Here is an 18,959-nt window from a genome sequence, read left to right as displayed (position 1 = left end):
CTTTCATTTTCTATACACACTGCAATTCACTTTGTGATTCTGTCTGTGAAATCCGCTATATAAATAAATGTAAATTACTGTAGGCTTTACATTTCTAGGTAGGAGCGAAAGTTTGACAGACATAGCAACAGTAACTAATGGGGGCGGGGCTAAGCGGAAGCTTTGTGAATGGCGAGTCACTGTGCGAGGATTTGCTGTTTTGCAAATACATCAAAAATAGAGCCACTGCTGATGAGCTGTTCGAGATAATGGACAGTTTCCTCAAAGAACACGACCTTAAATGGGAAAACTGTGTGGGCTTTTGCTGTGATGGCGCACAGACCATGGCAGGTCAAGAAACGGGCTGCAGGCTCTAATAAAGAGGGTTGCGCCAAATGCGCATTGGACACACTGTGTGTCATTCACCGGGAAGCACTCGCGTCAAGGCAGCTCAGCCCCGAACTCAATGAGGTTTTAAGAGTGGCAGTGTCAAGTCTGCAACCCCCATTTGAAAAGCTGTGCAGTGCAAAACAGGCTCATTGCAGCCACTAATGCTGGAGTACTGTAAAACTCATGTTCACTGCCCTGTCTTGCCAAATGCATAGCTCCTCCTTTTTTTTGTTGCAAAGATTGCAAAGTGGCACTTTTATTTTTATTTATTATTGAACTTGATGCAAGTTATTTGATTTATTATTGAACTTGATGCAAGTTATAACACTTTTATTTGATTTATTATTGAACTTGATGCAAGTTATAACACTTTTATTTGATTTATTATTGAACTTGATGCAAGTTATAACACTTTTATTTGATTTATTATTGAACTTGATGCAAGTTATAACACTTTTTTTGATTTATTATTGAACTTGATGCAAGTTATAACACTTTTTATTTATTTATTATTGAACTTGATGCAAGTTATAACACGTTTGTTTTATTTATTATTGAACTTGATGCAAGTTATTTGATTTATTATTGAACTTGATGCAAGTTATAACACTTTTATTTGATTTATTATTGAACTTGATGCAAGTTATAACACTTTTATTTGATTTATTATTGAACTTGATGCAAGTTATAACACTTTTATTTGATTTATTATTGAACTTGATGCAAGTTATAACACTTTTTTTTATTTATTATTGAACTTGATGCAAGTTATAACACTTTTTTTTATTATTGAACTTGATGCAAGTTATAACACTTTTATTTGATTTATTATTGAACTTGATGCAAGTTATAACACATTTATTTGATTTATTATTGAACTTGATGCAAGTTATAACACTTTTATTTGATTTATTATTGAACTTGATGCAAGTTATAACACTTTTATTTGATTTATTATTGAACTTGATGCAAGTTATAACACTTTTATTTGATTTATTATTGAACTTGATGCAAGTTATAACCCTTTTTTTGATTTATTATTGAACTTGATGCAAGTTATAACACTTTTATTTGATTTATTATTGAAGTTGATGCAAGTTATAACACTTTTATTTGATTTATTATAGAACTTGATGCAAGTTATAACACTTTTATTTGATTTATTATTGAACTTGATGCAAGTTATAACACTTTTATTTGATTTATTATTGAACTTGATGCAAGTTATAACACTTTTATTTGATTTATTATTGAACTTGATGCAAGTTATAACACTTTTATTTGATTTATTATTGAACTTGATGCAAGTTATAAAACTTTTATTTGATTTATTATTGAACTTGATGCAAGTTAAAACACTTTTATTTGATTTATTATTGAACTTGATGCAAGTTATAACACTTTTATTTGATTTATTATTGAACTTGATGCATCTCTATCCTCCTTCAAAACCGCTATAAAAGTTCACCTCCAGGCAGCTACAACCCTAAACTAACACCCTCCCCGGATTGCTAATAATCAAATGTAAACAATCAAATGCAGATTCTTTTTCTTATGCCTTCTGATCTCTCTCTCTCTCTCTCTCTCTCTCTCTCTCTCTATGTCCACTACTTGATGTCCATATCCCCACCCCCCCACCCCCCCCACCCCACCCCCCCTCCACACTCCTGATTGTAAATAATGTAAATAATTCAATGTGATTATCTTGTGTGATGACTGTATTATGATGATAGTATATATGATAGTATATATCTGTATCATGAATCAATTTAAGTGGACCCCGACTTAAACAAGTTGAAAAACTTATTCGGGTGTTACCATTTAGTGGTCAATTGTACAGAATATGTACTTCACTGTGCAACCTACTAATAAAAGTCTCAATCAATCAATCAATGCAAGTTATAACACGTTTGTTTTATTTATTATTGAACTTGATGCAAATTATTTGATTTATTATTGAACTTGATGCAAGTTATAACACTTTTATTTGATTTATTATTGAACTTGATGCAATGTTATGAATTATTGACCTATTTAAGGCCCTAATTACTTTACAACAAATATTCCACTTTTACATTTTTAGGGTAGGAACTATTGCACATTTTGTGTTTTTGCCATAAAAAAACTTGGTTTTCTTTGACAAAAAGAGTGTTAATTTTTTTAATTTTTTTTTTTTACTTTATATTGACAGAAAGATCTGAAGTTAATCTAAACGTTCATGCATTGAATTATACAAATAATAATAATATATGACTTATTTTAAATGGATGGACGGAGGGATATTGCAGTCTATACGTATCTCTTATGTGTGACTGCCATCTACTGGTCACACTTATCATTACAACAACAACAAAAAAAAAGCTTTGAGGTCGGTAAGCACACCCAGAATTATTCCGCACTGTCGATTTTTGAGAAAATGAAAGGACTTTAAGTGCGCCTTATAGTCCGAAAAATACGGTATTTACCTTAAGGCTGCTGAACACATAATTCAGATTTCTGTATAAATCCAGATGATTTGAAAATAAATGCTGTATTTTGTTTTGTTGTTTTGTAAGTACTATTTCAGATGACATAGTTATTGAAATAAAGATTATAAAAAACGAAAGCATGGTAATTGATGGCGGTAATGAACATATAAAATGTTGGTGTTGTTTACTTGAGTCATATCGCAGTATACACGTATCTCTTATGTGTGACTGCCATCTCCTGGTCACCCTTATCATTACACCACGTGCCAAAAAAAAAAGAAGATAATAGAATTATTCCGTACACTAGGCGCACCGGGTTATAAGGCGCACTGTCGATTTTTGAGAAAATGAAAGGACTTTAAGTGCGCCTTATAGTCCGGGAAATACGGTATGCTTTCTATTCCAAGATTGAGTGGAAAAACAAAACCTTAGATACCCCCCCCCCCCCCCCGCACCTCCTTTCCTTCCTTTTCCCCCTCCCCCGTGCCAATTAAACTGTCATGTAACACATTTCCATGGTGTGATATGTGATGAAATGCTGCTGCAATGTGAACTTTTCTTTATTTGTCAACGCGCTGGTTTCTTTTATTCATGGAAAAAAAAAAGGGGGGGGGGGTGTATTGCACACAGCGGGACGCAGCCATATTTGAAAACCCCAAAACGGATGCCATCCTTCACCCATGTCAGCGGAGTGTACAGTATTGCACATGTCACCGTCGGCCGTCTGGTTATTTTTTTACCCCCCCCGCCCGCGCTCACTGGTGCTAAAGTAGCGGAGCTAAAATGAATATTACATGCTTTTCACCTTGAAGGATGTTCCATAGGGATGATGCTCGAAACCGGTTTTCCCGGTTATTCGATAAGAAAAGAACCGAGTCGTCTCGAATCCCGTTATCGAGACCACTATAGTTAGTTCTTTATTCGAATCCCTGAGAACGAATCCCTTCCCAGAAGAAAATGCCCCGTGGGACGCAATGTTATGCCCATTTGATTGTAGACTCTTATTGACACCTTGTGGCGATATGAAAATACTACGCGTCATTAGTTTGGGCAGTTCAGTTCATGAGACAATTGAGAAGTAGACAAGTTGTGTTAGCTCCTACAAGCCTTGGAAAAGATAAGTCTGTAAGTAAACTGTTTAACTTGTTTATGTAACTCAATATTAAAAAGGCCTACTGAAATGATTTTTTTTTATTTAAACGGGGATAGCAGATCTATTCTATGTGTCATACTTGATCATTTTGCGATATTGCCATATTTTTGCTGAAAGGATTTAGTAGAGAACAACGACGATAAAGATCGCAACTTTTGGTATCTGATAAAAAAAGGCTTGCCCCTACCGGAAGTAGCGTGACGTAGTCAATTGAACATATACGCAAAGTTCCCTATTGTTTACAATGATGGCCGCATGAAGTGAGAGAGATTCGGACCGAGAAAGCGACAATTTCCCCATTAATTTGAGCGAGGATGAAAGATTTGTGGATGAGGAAAGTGCAAGTGAAGGACAAATGGGGAGTGGAAGATGCTGTGAGAGGCGGGGGTGACCTGATATTCAGCTGGGAATGACTACAACAGTAAATAAACACAAGACATATATATACTCTATTAGCCACAACACAACCAGGCTTATATTTAATATGCCACAAATTAATCCTGCATAACAAACACCTCAGTGTTTGTTATGCTAGCTCCTAGCTCCTATGCTAGCTCCTAGCTCCTAGCTCCATATAAGCCGCCAATCCAATTCAAACACCTGCACAACACACACAATCACTCAGCCCAAAAGACCGTTCACCTAACCCAAGGTTCATAAAGCTTATATATTTAAACAAAGTTACGTACGTAACGCGCACGTACGGTCAAGCGATCAAATGTTTGGAAGCCAAAGCTGCATACTCACAGTAGCACGTCTGCGTCTTTGTCATACAAATCAAAGTAATCCTGGTAAGAGTATGTGTTGTCCCAGTTCTCTACAGGCGTCTGTGTATCGAAGTCAAAAGTCCTCCTGGTTAGAGTCTCTGTTATCCGAGTTCTTCCATCTTGACTGCATCTTTCGGGAATGTAAACAATGAAACACCGGCTGTGTTGTGTTGCTGCTGACTTCCTTCGCAAAATACGTCCGCTTTGCACCGAGAACTTTCTTCTTTGCTTGCTCAGCTTCTTTCTCCATAATGCAATGAACATAATTGCAACAGATTCACCAACACAGATGTCCAGAATACACCCAGAATGAGATGAAAACAGCTATTTCGTATTGGCTTCAATGTGGAAGCCGTGTTCGCCGGGCTACGTCACGCGCATACGTCATCCTCAGAGGCGTTTCGAACCGGAAGTTTAGCGGCAAATTTAAAATGTCACTTTATAAGTTAACCCGGCCGTATTGGCATGTGTTGCAATGTTAACATTTCATCATTGATATATAAACTATCAGACTGCGTGGTCGCTAGTAGTGGCTTTCAGTAGGCCTTTAAAGTGGAAAGTGTTTCAATTTGATAGTAAGATGTCTATTGAAAAACGATTTTTGTGCACTGTTTCAATGGATGTTTCGAAGACTTAAAATGGCTGCCAGTCGTGTGTTTCCACCATCGAAATAGTTTCAACACTCACAATTTGTTTGATGATAGTACTGTATATTTGTGTGAAGCTAATATTTACATATTGTGTATTACATTTCAGTATGTTAGCTTATACATTTGTCATTGTGTGTATTTCAGTTTAAAATAAATAAATAAATAACAGTCCAGTGCAAGACAAAAGTAAAGATAGGAAAAGACAAAGCAAGATCAACGACAATAAAGAGCCTAAATGGATTAATCTGCTTTGGAACTTTATTAGACGTCTTGGATTGTTTGTTAGCTGTCTACCAAGCTGTATAACCTCAGAACTGGCAATATGCAATTATTGCCAGGCTTCGCTCTCATGTACGGGAAGAAGAATTGTTGATTGATGACTGTGGTGTTCTTAGTGTCATAGTGTGTGTAGTTAGTACAGGGGTGTCCAAACTTTTTCCACTGAGGGCCGGAAACGGAAAAATTAAAGCATGTGGGGGCCATTTTGATATTTTTCATTTTCAAACCATAACAAAATATATGCATTTTTTATTTTTTATTTTACCTTTAGAGCAGGGTTCACCAACCTTTTTGAAACCAAGAGCTACTTCTTGGGTGGTGATTAATGCGAAGGGCTACCAGTTTGATACACACTTAAATAAATTGCCAGAAATAGCCAATTTGCTGAATTTACCTTTAACTCTATGTTATTATTAATAATTAATGATATTTACTCTTAATTGAACGGTTTAAAAGAGGAGAAAACACGAAAAAAATGAAAATTAAATTTTGAAACACAGTTCATCTTCAATTTCGACTCTTTAAAATTCAAAATCCAACCGAAAAAAAGAAGAGAAAAACTAGTTAATTCGAATCTTTTTGAACAAATTTAAAGAATTTATGGAACATCATTAGTAATTTTTCCTGATTAAGATTAATTTTAGAATTTTGATGACATGTTTTAAATAGGTTAAAATCCAATCTACATTTTGTTAGAATATATAACAAATTGGACCAAGCTATATTTCTAACAAAGACAAATCATTATTTCTTCTAGATTTTCCAGAACAAAAATTTTAAAATAAATTCAAATCACTTTGAAATAAGATTTAAATTTGATTCTACAGATTTTCTAGATTTGCCAGAATAATTTTTTTGAATTTTAATCATAATAAGTTTGAAGAAATATTTCACAAATATTCTTTGTCGAAAAAACAGAAGCTAAAATGAAGAATTAAATTAAAATGTATTTATTATTCTTTACAATAAAAAAATAGGTTTACTTGAACATTGATTTAAATTGTCAGGAAAGAAGAGGAAGGAATTTAAAAGGTAAAAAGGTATATGTGTTTAAAAATCCTAATATCATTTTTAAGGTTGTATTTTTTCTCCAAAGTTGTCTTTCTGAAAGTTATAAGAAGCAAAGTAAAAAACTTAATGAATTTATTTAAACAAGTGAAGACCAAGTCTTTAAAATATTTTCTTGGATTTTCAAATTCTATTTGAGTTTTGTCTCTCTTAGAATTAAAAATGTCGGGCAAAGCGAGACCAGCTTGCTAGTAAATAAATACAATTTAAGAAATAGAGGCAGCTCACTGGTAAGTGCTGCTATTTGAGCTATTTTTAGAACAGGCCGGCGGGCTACTCATCTGGTCCTTACGGGCTACCTGGTGCCCGCGGGCACTGCGTTGGTGACCCCTGCTTTAGAGGTTCCGGGGACCATAAAGGGTCTCAGTCATTAAAATGTTACAAATAAGTCAGATTAATATTTTTTTTTTAATTATTTAACGCTTACAGTAAATCTGTATATCAACTTCAAGTTGATATAAAGTAATACAAAATAAAAATAAATGTTTTATGGCTTTTCTGTCAAAAACAACTTCGTTTTTTTTATAGTAAAACTGAAATATGCAGTATTTAGTAATTAGAGCCCTAAAAGATCAATAATGCAGGACACCATTGATTTTAATTATTTCATATTTTTGAGTAATCACAGTGAAAAGATAAATAAAAAATCACTAAATATATTTAGGATCCAAAAGGTGCCCCGCTCATAAAGTGATAAATTTTTATTAGGTTTTTCTTTTACTTTCAACACTAAAAGTTACGAGATCAACCTCAGATATATCTGTCCATTTTATGCTGGAACTATTATTTTGTTTGTTTTATGCGCTTTTGTCAAAGAAAACTTTGATGTTTTTATATGGCTACTACACACTATATGCAATATTTACCACATAAAACATTTTAAAGTGAAATATTTGAAGTAATTGGAGCCCTGAAAGTAATTCATTGTAACATGGATTTTTTGTCATTATTTTTTTTTTTGAGCAATGGCAAAAAAAGAAAAATGAAGAAAGACAAAAGAAAAGAAAAAAACAGCCTGCATGGCAGCTTTTGTATCATTGCAACTTTTTCTCGTTAGATTTCACCTCATTCCACTTTTTTTAATCTTCTTTTTTATTTTTACAATAGTATTTCCAGAATGTGTGGTAAACAATTAGCTGCGGGCCGCAAATGGCCCCCGGGCTGCGCTTTGGACACCCCTGAGTTAGTATGTTCCAATAGCAGCAGAAGTGCACTTTTTGGAGAGCTGTATTATTTTCAGTTTTGTGCCCAAGGGACTGATTTTATTTAACACTATATTATAAATTATACACCTATAGTGATCACAGAGACATGTTGTTTTTGTGTTACTGTATATATTTGTTTTTCTGAAAAATCCCACTTAATATACTTTGGGTAACAACAGTCAATATATATATATATATTTTTTTAGGGGGGGTAACAGTCAATATTTATTTATTTATTTAATTTTTTTCTTCTAAAATAAAAGTGAGCTTTTGTTAAACCAAATATTGTGTTTTTTTCCATAAGAGAATCGATAAGGAATCGGTTCGATAAGAGGATTCGATAATGGGCTCGAACTCGATAATTTCTTATCAAACATCATCCCTAATGTTCAAAGTTCTTTATGGGTGAAATTAGGGATGTCCGATAATGGCTTTTTGCCGATATCCGATATTCCGATATTCCGATATTGTCCAACTCTTTAATTACCGATACCGATATCAACCGATACCGATATCAACCGATAAATGCAGTCGTGGAATTAACACATTATTATGCCTAATTTGGACAATCTAGTGTGTGTGTGACAATCATTGGTACATTAATCTTAATCTTAAACCATGTATGGTGAAGATAAGGTACTTTTTAAAAATAATAATAAAATAAGATAACTAAATTAAAAACATTTTCTTGAATAAAAAAGAAAGTAAAACAATATAAAAACAGTTACATAGAAACTAGTAATTAATGAAAATGAGTAAAATTAACTGTTAAAGGTTAGTACTATTAGTGGACCAGCAGCACGCACAATCATGTGTGCTTACGGACTGTATCCCTTGCTTACGGACTGTATCCCTTGCAGACTGTATTGATATATATTGATATATAATGTAGGAACCAGAATATTGATAACAGAAAGAAATGGGGGGAGGGAGGTTTTTTGGGTTGGTGCACTAATTGTAAGTGTATCTTGTGTTTTTTATGTTGATTTAATAAAAAATAAAAATAAAAATAATTAAAAAAAAACATACAGATAATAAAAAAAACGATACCGATAATTTCCGATATTACATTTTAACGCATTTATCGGCCGATAATATCGGCAGGCCGATATTATCGGCCTGCCCTAGGTGACATATCATTTCACCTAGGACATCCCTAGGTGAAATGTCTCCTGCTAACGTTCTTGTATTTTGTAAAACCGCGCTGGGAGCTTAGATTTGGACTCCATCCCATGTAGGTCACACCTTATTATCCTAAAAGTGTTGGGAAAGTAGGCCTCTCGTGTCACACATGGAAAGCGGCGGCGTCTCGCATCCTCTCCCCCCCGTTCAGTTTGATCTAAATGAGAATTGCGGGGAAGGGGGCGTGTGTGGCGGGGGGGGGGCGGGGGGGCGGCCGGTGAAGGAGCGCTGAGAAATCCAGAGTGACGTTGCCACCTCACAGGCCTGAAATTGCGCGCCGTGCCCGTGCCAGCCGTCTTTGTGCGGAGATTAATGTTGCGTCAGTCACATTCTTTGTGCCGAGCTAACGCTCGCCAAACGGCCTCGTCGGAATCTGGCGACATCGAAAACAACGACGACAAAAAAAAAAAATACTTCAGAGAAAATAGGAGCGCGGCATTTGGACGGAATGGTAAATGCATGTGACATGCGTGCCTTCGCTGCTGTTCGGAGGTGTTGGTGCTCCGCCAGTCCACGCTTGCCGTTCGTGGCATCATAAAGCTCGGCGCGCTTTAACTTTGCACGTGGGCGGGACTTTGCTGGGGTTGCGTTATATTGTACACACACACACACACACACACACGTACGTACACACGGAATTAGAGGTCTTGCTTTCTGTAGGTTTTTTTTTTTTTTTCTTTCCTACAAGGCTTTGCTCAGGGGCATGACACATTTCTGAGGGGCTTTGGCTCTCCTGGCCTGATAATTCCTTCAATTATTCAATGGTTGGCTGGCAGATGAAGTGAGGCCATGAATAAGGAAAAATCGTCGGGTATCAGAGCTGCGGCAATATAAACACACAATTACACTAGATTCCCTTTGATTGCACTTATGGTTTCCTTGGATTTGGTTTGATTCGAGAGAAAAAAAAAATACTCTTCAAAAAACTTCAAGGATAGATGTCCAGATGCTGGATCGTCAGACTTTCTTCTACTTGGAAAAACCTAACGTTCAAGTCAATCAATCAATCAATCAATCAATCAATCAATCAATGTTTATTTATATGGCCCTAAATCACAAGTGTCTCAAAGGGCTGCACAAGCCACAGCGACATCCTCGGTTCAGAGCCCACATAAGGGCAAGGAAAAACTCACAACCCAGTGGGATGTCAATGTGAATGACTATGAGAAACCTTGGAGAGGACCGCAGATGTGGGTGACCCCCGCACACCCTCTAGGGGAGACCGGATGCAATGGACGTCGAGTGGGTCTAGCATAATATTGTGAAAGTCCAGTCCATAGTGGATCTAACATAATAGTGAGAGTCCAGTCCATAGTGGATCTAACATAATAGTGTGAGAGTCCAGTCCATAGTGGATCTAACATAATAGTGAGAGTCCAGTCCATAGTGGATCTAACATAATAGTGAGAGGCCAGTCCATAGTGGATCTAACATAATAGTGAGAGGCCAGTCCATAGTGGATCTAACATAATAGTGTGAGAGTCCAGTCCATAGTGGATCTAACATAATAGTGTGAGAGTCCAGTCCATAGTGGATCTAACATAATAGTGAAAGTCCAGTTAATAGTGGATCTAACATAATAGTGAAAGTCCAGTTCATAGTGGATCTAACATAATAGTGAGAGAGTCCAGTCCATGGTGGATCTAACATAATATTGTGAGAGTCCAGTCCATAGTGGATCTAACATAATAGTGAGAGAGTCCAGTCCATGGTGGATCTAACATAATAGTGAGAGTCCAGTCCATAGTGGATCTAACATAATAGTGAAAGTCCAGTTCATAGTGGATCTAACATAATAGTGAAAGTCCAGTTCATAGTGGATCTAACATAATAGTGAGAGAGTCCAGTCCATGGTGGATCTAACATAATAGTGAGAGTCCAGTCCATAGTGGATCTAACATAATAGTGAAAGTCCAGTTCATAGTGGATCTAACATAATAGTGAAAGTCCAGTTCATAGTGGATCTAACATAATAGTGAGAGAGTCCAGTCCATGGTGGATCTAACATAATAGTGAGAGTCCAGTCCATAGTGGATCTAACATAATAGTGAAAGTCCAGTTCATAGTGGATCTAACATAATAGTGAAAGTCCAGTTCATAGTGGATGTAACATAATAGTGAGAGAGTCCAGTCCATAGTGGATCTAACAAACTAGTGAGAGTCCAGTCCATAGTGGATCTAACATAATAGTGTGAGAGTCCAGTCCATAGTGGTGCCATCAGGAGACCATCCCAAGCAGAGACGGGTCAGCAGTGCAGAGATGCCCCCAACCGATGCACAGGCGAGCGGTCCACCCCGGGTCCCGACCTTGGACAGCCAGCACTTCATCCATGGCCACCGGACCTGTACCCCCCCCCCCCCCTCCACAAGGGAGAGGGGGGCAGAGAAGAAAAGAAAAGAAACGGCAGATCAACTGGTCTAAAAAGGTTGGTCTATTTAAAGGCTAGAGTATACAAATGAGTTTTAAGATGGGACTTAAATGCTTCCAGGTGCAAAAGCTGAACCTTCCCCACTGACAAGCCACTCTGGGATAAAAGCATGTAGGGTGCCTTTCCTAGGTCTGAAAGGTTTCAGAATCAGAATCAGAAGTACTTTATTAATCCCAGAGGGAGTGCCATTTCTACATACAGCTACATAAGTAAAACAATAAAAAAACTAAAAATAATTAAACATGCATAGACAAGCAACCAAGCAAAAACATAATTTCAATACCCATAGACCCATTGTCTGCTGGGGTGTGGGGAGCATGGCCAGAGACAGGAGCAGACCCAACAAAGCAACCAAGAGAGCCGACTCCACCCTCGGCCGCCCACTAACTCTCGGCCAGTGTACAGTCCGCATGGATGAGCGAGGATGTGTCTAAGGAGACCGAGGTGTCCGATACACGCTCATTCAGCCAAGACATTGTGAAGCTTGTCCGTCCCGGCACTCAGCGCCAGCTTCGCAGCCCTGTCTCTTCATCCGCATCTCCGCCAGTCTCTCTAAATGGACTCTGGTGTGGCAGAGACCCAGCAGCTGGTCTCCCTGGCCAAAAGGCTCCCGGGAGGCAGACCCAGAAGTTCACAAAAAAAGCGCAGCAGAAGTCAGGAAAGTGCCACCCCTAGTCGCATAGTCCCAAAGGGTCCCCAACCAAAAGGCACAAAAACCCCACAAGAGGGAAACATCAGGAACACAAAAGGATGATACAAGAGCACAGAACTCCTGCCACCAGCAGCCACTACAGCGGCACCATCTTGGGAAAAAAACCAAAAAACAAACAAAAAAAATGGGTATGTTCCCATATATCAAAGCTAAGGGTAGAACAACAGACCCTTTGAGGGTACCACCTCAGTGACAAGCCACCCTGTACGGATAGTCATAGGTTTCAGAACCAAAAAAGTTTTAGGTCTGCTCCCAAGATGTAAAAATCAAGTGTCAAGGGTATAAATGCTAAACCTTTGAGGGTACAACCTTAGAGACAACCAACCTTTTACAAATAGCCAGAGTTCAAAGTATGTAGGTGGTGCCTTCCGGGATCAAAAAGGTTTAGTTAGGTCTGGTCTGTTGTAACAAAGTGGCAAGCGTGTACATGTAGAACCTTCGAGGGTACAACCTTAGAGACAAGCAACCTTTTAGAAATAAAGTTCAAGGTATGTAGTTTGTGCCTCCCAGAACCAAAAAGCTTTTGGTCAAGTATGATGCAACAATAAAGTGTCGAGGGTATACATGCGGAACCTTTCATGGTGCCACTTTAGTGACAAGCCAACCTTTACGGATAGTCATAGGTCAAAGTATGTAGGTTGTGCCTTCCAGAGCCAAAAAGGTTTAGGTTTGGTCTGATGTAACAGTAAAGTGGTAATAGCCTTTGAGGGTACAACCTTAGAGACAAGCAACCTTTTAGAAATAAAGTTCAAAGTATGTAGTTTATGCCTCCCAGAACCAAAAGGGTTTGGTCAGGTATGATGTAACAATAAAGTGTAGAGGGTATAAATGTGGAACCTTTCATGGTACCACTTTAGTGACAAGCCAACTTTTACGGATAGTCATAGGTCAAAGTATGTAGGTTGTGCCTTCCAGAGCCAAAAAGGTTTAGGTTTGGTCTGATGTAACAATAAAGTGGCAAGGGTGTACATGCAGAACCTTTGAGATTACAACCTTAGAGACAAACAACCTATTACAAATAGTCAGAGTTCAAAGTATGTAAGTTGTGCCTTCCAGAACCAAAAAGGTTTGGTCTGGTCTGATGTAACAATAAAGTGTCAACGGTATACATGCAGAACCTTTGAGGGTACAACCTTAGTGAAAAGCCACACTTTACGGATAGTCATAGGTTTCAGAACCAAAAAAGGTTTAGGTCTGTTCCCAAGTGTCAAGAACCTTTGAGGGTACAACCGTAGAGACAACTAACCTTTTACAAATAGCCCGAGTTCAAAGTATGTAGGTTGTGCCTTCCGGGACCAAAAAGGTTTAGGTCTGGTCTGATGTAACAATGAAGTGGCAATGATCTACATGCATAGTCATAGGTTTCAGAACCAAAAAAGCTTTAGGTCTGGTTCCAAGATGTAAAAATCAAGTGTCAAGGGTATAAAAGCAGAACCTTTGAGGGTACCATTGCCGTGAGAATCCACCTTGTTGGGAAAGTATGTCGGGTACTACTTCTAGGTGGTAAAGGTATGTTCTCAAGGTGTACATGTTAAGTGCAAAGGGTACAAAATCAAAACCTGTGAGAGCCTTTTTAGTGACAAACCATCATACTCGTAAAAGTACAAGGATGTAGTCTAGGACGGCCAGTCTGGGGTGTACCCGGCCTCTCGCCCAAAGTCAGCTGGGATAGACTACAGCTTACGTGGGAACTTAAAGGCCTACTGAAATTATTTTTTTAAATTTAAACGGGAATAGCAGATCCATTCTATGTGTCATACTTGATCATTTCGCGATATTGCCATATTTTTGCTGAAAGGATTTAGTAGAGAAAATCGACGATAAAGTTTGCAACTTTTGCTCGCTGATAAAAAAAAAAGCCTTGCCTGTAGCGGAAGTAGCGTGACGTCACAGGAGCTAGTATTCCTCACAATTCCCCGTTGTTTACAATGGAGCGAGAGAGATTCGGACCGAGAAAGTGACGATTACCCCATTAATTTGAGCGAGGATGAAAGATTCGTAGATGAGGAACGTTACAGTGAAGGACTAGAGTGCAGTGCAGGATGCATCTTTTTTCGCTCTGACCGTAACTTAGGTACAAGCTGGCTCATTGGATTCCACACTCTCTCCTTTTTTTATTGTGGATCACGGATTTGTATTTTAAACCACCTGGGATACTATATCCTCTTGAAAATGAGAGTCGAGAACGCGAAATGGACATTCAGTGCCTTTTATCTCCACGACAATACATCGGCGAAATGCTTTAGCTACAAGCTAACGTGATAGCATCGTGCTTTAACTGCATATAGAAACAAAAAAATAAACCCCTGACTGGAAGAATAGATAGAAAATCAACAATACTATTAAACCGTGGACATGTAAATACACGGTTAATGCTTTCCAGGCTGGCGAAGGTTAACAATGCTGTGCTAACGACGCCATTGAAGCTAACTTAGCCAACTTAGCAACGGGACCTCACAGAGCTATGCTAAAAACATTAGCTCTCCACCTACGCCAGCCAGCCCTCATCTACTCATCAACACCCGTGCTCACCTGCGTTCCAGCGATCGGCAGAAGGACGAAGGACTTCACCCGATGCGTTTGGCGGCCCGGAGACGTAGGAAGTCAAGGTGAGGTCGGCGGCTAGCGCGGCTAGCGCGGCTAGCGCGGCTAGCGCGGCTAGCGCTCCAACAAAGTCCTCCTTGTTGTGTTGCTGTAGTCCGCTGCTAATACACCGATCCCACCTACAGCTGTCTTCTTTGCAGCCTTCATTGTTCATTAAACAAATTGCAAAAGATGTCCAGAATACTGTGGAATTATGAAATGAAAACAGAGCTTTTTGTATAGGATTCTACGAGGTACCATAACTTCCGTTACTCTGACTTCGTCACGCGCATACGTCATCATACCGCGACGTTTCAGCCGGATATTTCCCAGGAAGTTTTAAATGTCACTTTATAAGTTAACCCGGCCGTATTGGCATGTGTTGCAATGTTAAGATTTCATCATTGATATATAAATTATCAGACTGCGTGGTCGCTAGTAGTGGCTTTCAGTAGGCCTTTAATGAGGGTAAGAAGTATAGAAATAGATGGAAGGATGGATGTAGACCACAAATTCCTGGTTTGACCTTTTCCAAAGTCTTGTCACAGCAGGTAGATAAACCAGAAATGGTCTCCTACAAAAAGCTTGAATTAAGTTGTTGGAGAAACAAACCTAATCAGCGTCCCGTAACAGATGCTCCCCGCGAGGTGCATCTGTCCTAAAACCATCTGCACCTGCTGTCTTTGGCGGGGGGGGGGAAAAAAAGGAAAAAGCCATTTTCTGTGACATTTATGGGGATTGCACTTCCACCTTTCTCCACTTGAGAAATCAGTCAAGAGTGACTCAACAAGCAAAGAGTTTTTCCTGCACCGACGCTGTGCATAAACCGGTGCTGCAAGCCTTCCGTGGTGTCCCATGGTTGCACGAGCACATCAATCTGATGACTCCGCGGTTCACAGCGAGGTCAAGGACGAGACCACAGAACTTCATTGACAGGACTGTGGACTATGTTCCTATTGTATGAACACAAGCACGGCGGATAGTTCAGACGTACTGGAGACGAATTGATGAATTCGCTTGGGACTGCGGTCCAACATTAGTTGTGCTCATGTTTGGATTTTAAAATCCGCCACTCTGCGAAAGTCTTTGGAACTCAACTGCATTTTTTCCAAGGATGTATTAGTGTAGTGGACTGCGCTCATTTTCTTAGTTCCTTTTCTTTACCTCTATGCATGAATATTACATTTCCTTTGATTGTAGGAAACAATTGAAGATCTTACTCTGCCTTGAGTCTTTCATGTGCGAGAATAAAGAAAGTGGTGCACCTGGAGGGAGCACAAGAGGGTCACAGATAAAGTGTAGAGGTCTGGATGCCAGACTATGGGAAATGCGAGACCGGTCAAAGTCGATATCTGTCCATCAAAGAACACGATCCGTTTATGTACCCCTAGGGGCTCAGTCAAGGTAAAAGTTTGCTACTTTCCTGGGCCAAAAAGTCAAGTTTTATGGGTGGAAAAGCAAAACCTTTAGGTGTCAAACTCAAGATCTGGCCCATCACATAAGTTTAAATGGCCTGGAAATAATGTTTGATAATCCATCCATCCATTTTCTACCGCTTATCCCTTATGGGGTCGCGGGGGGTGCTGGAGCCTATCTCAGCTATAAAGTACTTTATCTTTCCTCCTAAATGAATTTGTTCTTTCTATTTTCACGGACAAAAATGCAGGTACAGCATGCACTTGCAGACATTTAAACTTGAATGTTATCTATTGATGCAACAAATATGTTCATAATCTCACATGAAAAGTATTTGTTTTGTCACGGCGCGGACTGGAACCCGCTTCCTTCCTGCAACTGAGTGTCGCAATTCCTCCTCTGGCTGCTCCCCCGGACACCCCCCCCCCCAAGCCTGCAGACAATCGGCAATCTGCACACCTGGGACTGATGAGGGCGAGCTGGATAAAGGACCAGTGGACCCAAGGATCCTGGGGGGAACTTAGTTGACCTCTTTGGATACCGTAAGGCGTATGCTCTCTCTCTCTCTGCGTTTTTCCCTCGTGTCTGACATCCTCGTTTGTTCTCCCGTAGTTCGTTTGGTGTACCTTCCTTCCCGAGTCTTAACCATTGTGCTCCCTTGTGATTTGGACTGCCTTCCTCGATCCTCGGACCTCTTGACGCCTCTCTCGCGCCCTGGATCATCTGCCTGCCCCTCGGACTGTCTTCCTGCCTCGTTCCCTCTCCTCGTTTCAACATCACGGTAACACACAACAATTAATTACACACGTAGTCTTACACCACACACTCTTGTATTTTGGTCACACACTCCATTCAATAGTTTAGTAGTATTGTTTGTTATTATTATATATATATATTGACTATATACATACAGTATATACAGTATATATAATAACTCATTGTAACCTCCCCCTGGTGTCTGTTGCCGTCATCTCCACTCTGAAACATAACATGTTTTTCTGTATTTTGTTTTATTTTTTTTAATTTCCTGTCCAGTGCTCTCACTTTTGTTTCCATTTCCTATTTGCCTCTATTTGTCAATTTTTTTTTGCTTTGTACCTCAATGTGAAGCATTACTTTCCCTATGCGTCCCGTGCCTGGTTGCCGAGTTTTTTTTTTACCTACGCTTAGCCTGCCCTCTCTGCATCCTGGGGTTCAGACCAATAACACCAAACACAGACCGTAAACAAACATCATATTATCATATATTGCCAACATTTTATTTGGTTAAAATAAAAATAAAGACAAAATACCTGCTTGACGTATGATTTCAAAGCAAGTCATCCATCAAATTGTACGTAAAAAATGTGGCCCTTGATTAAAACTTTAGGGTGTTACCTCAATGACAAACCACCCCATTTTTAGGGTACTACCCAACCGACGAGCCAGTCATGTTGGAGAAGTCTGAAATCAAATTAGCATATTTTCCGGAGTATAAGCCGTTACTTTTTCCACACACTTTGAACCCTTCTCTTTCTACAATGCCGCGGCTAATTCATGGATTTTTTTTCCCGGTTTCACAAGATTTTCATGCCGCCAATACATAGAGCCTTGTCACATCAAAACAATGGAATTGCGGGACCAGTCACAGTGGACACATTAAATTGTTCACATTAAATCAAACACACTCACAAGACAACCCTTTGGCGCTTTATGGACTCACCGTCGCGTCATGGAGAAGAAATTATGAAATGCACAAGACACAGCCCCAAAGCCTAAGACGATCAACCCGAATTCACCAAACATAAATCCACCACCACTAATTGAGCCCTAAAAGGCTGGACGGCAGGGGGAGGCGAAGAGCGAAGATGGCGCTGAAGGACTTTTCCAGGAGGCTTCTCTTCGCCGTGTTATAGGAACTGTCTTTTTAAGTTTGTGTAAATATTTAATTTTTCAATGTGTACACCTGCGGCTTATAGACTTGTGCGGCAACTTTATGTACAAAATAAAAAAATATACAAAATCAGGATGGTGCGGCTTATAATTATTGTCCGGAAATTATTTTCCCAGACCAAAAAGGTGCAAGTACCGTATTTTCCGGACCGCAGGGCGCACCGGATTATAAGGCGCATATTATGATTTTTTTTTCTAAATGTAAAACACTTCCTTGTGGTCTACATAACATGTAATGGTAGTTCTTTGGTCAAAATGTTGCATAGATGATGTTTTACAGATCATCTTCAAGCCGCTTTCTGACAGTTGCTTCAGGATGCGTCGTTTTGTGGGCGGGTCTTATTTACGTGGCTCACTTTCGGCGGCGTCTTCTCCCCGTCATCTTTGTTGTAGCGGTGTAGCGTGCAAGGACGGGAGTGGAAGAAGTGTCAAAAGATGGCGCTAACTGTTTTAATGACGTTCAGACTTTACTTCAATCAATAACGGAGCAGCATCTCCTCATCCGTGGCTCACTAGTGCAACAACAACAAGGCCGGAAATGTGTCCCGTGAAAAACCGTTCGACCAGAACCGTCTAATAACTAAAGTTCCTTGGGTGAATAATGTAAACTCACTACACCGGTATGTTTTAGCGCTTTCATGGCGAGTTTACTGACAGATATAAGTTAGAACTTTACACTACTTTATATTAGAAATGGCAACAGCGGAGGATGAATGTCCCATAACAAGAAGGTAGAGAAAAAGAAG

General features: G+C 39.2%; 1 protein-coding gene across 1 annotated transcript in view; it reads left to right on the top strand.

Annotated features, from left to right (window-relative positions):
* The window catches only part of mmp21 (matrix metallopeptidase 21), a 47,011-nt gene extending 30,451 nt beyond the window's left edge, over window positions 1-16,560 (top strand). The window contains exon 8 of the mRNA XM_062054809.1: window positions 16,532-16,560. The gene's annotated coding sequence lies outside the window, so the exon portion shown is untranslated. The remainder of the gene's footprint in view (window positions 1-16,531) is intronic.
* The last annotated feature ends 2,399 nt before the right edge of the window (window positions 16,561-18,959 follow it).

The sequence above is a fragment of the Entelurus aequoreus genome, linkage group LG08 (assembly GCF_033978785.1).
Source record: "Entelurus aequoreus isolate RoL-2023_Sb linkage group LG08, RoL_Eaeq_v1.1, whole genome shotgun sequence".
Classification (NCBI taxonomy): Eukaryota; Metazoa; Chordata; class Actinopteri; order Syngnathiformes; family Syngnathidae; genus Entelurus; species Entelurus aequoreus.
The sequence above is the reverse complement of the archived record's forward strand: the minus strand, read 5'-3'. Positions and strand labels throughout refer to the sequence as shown.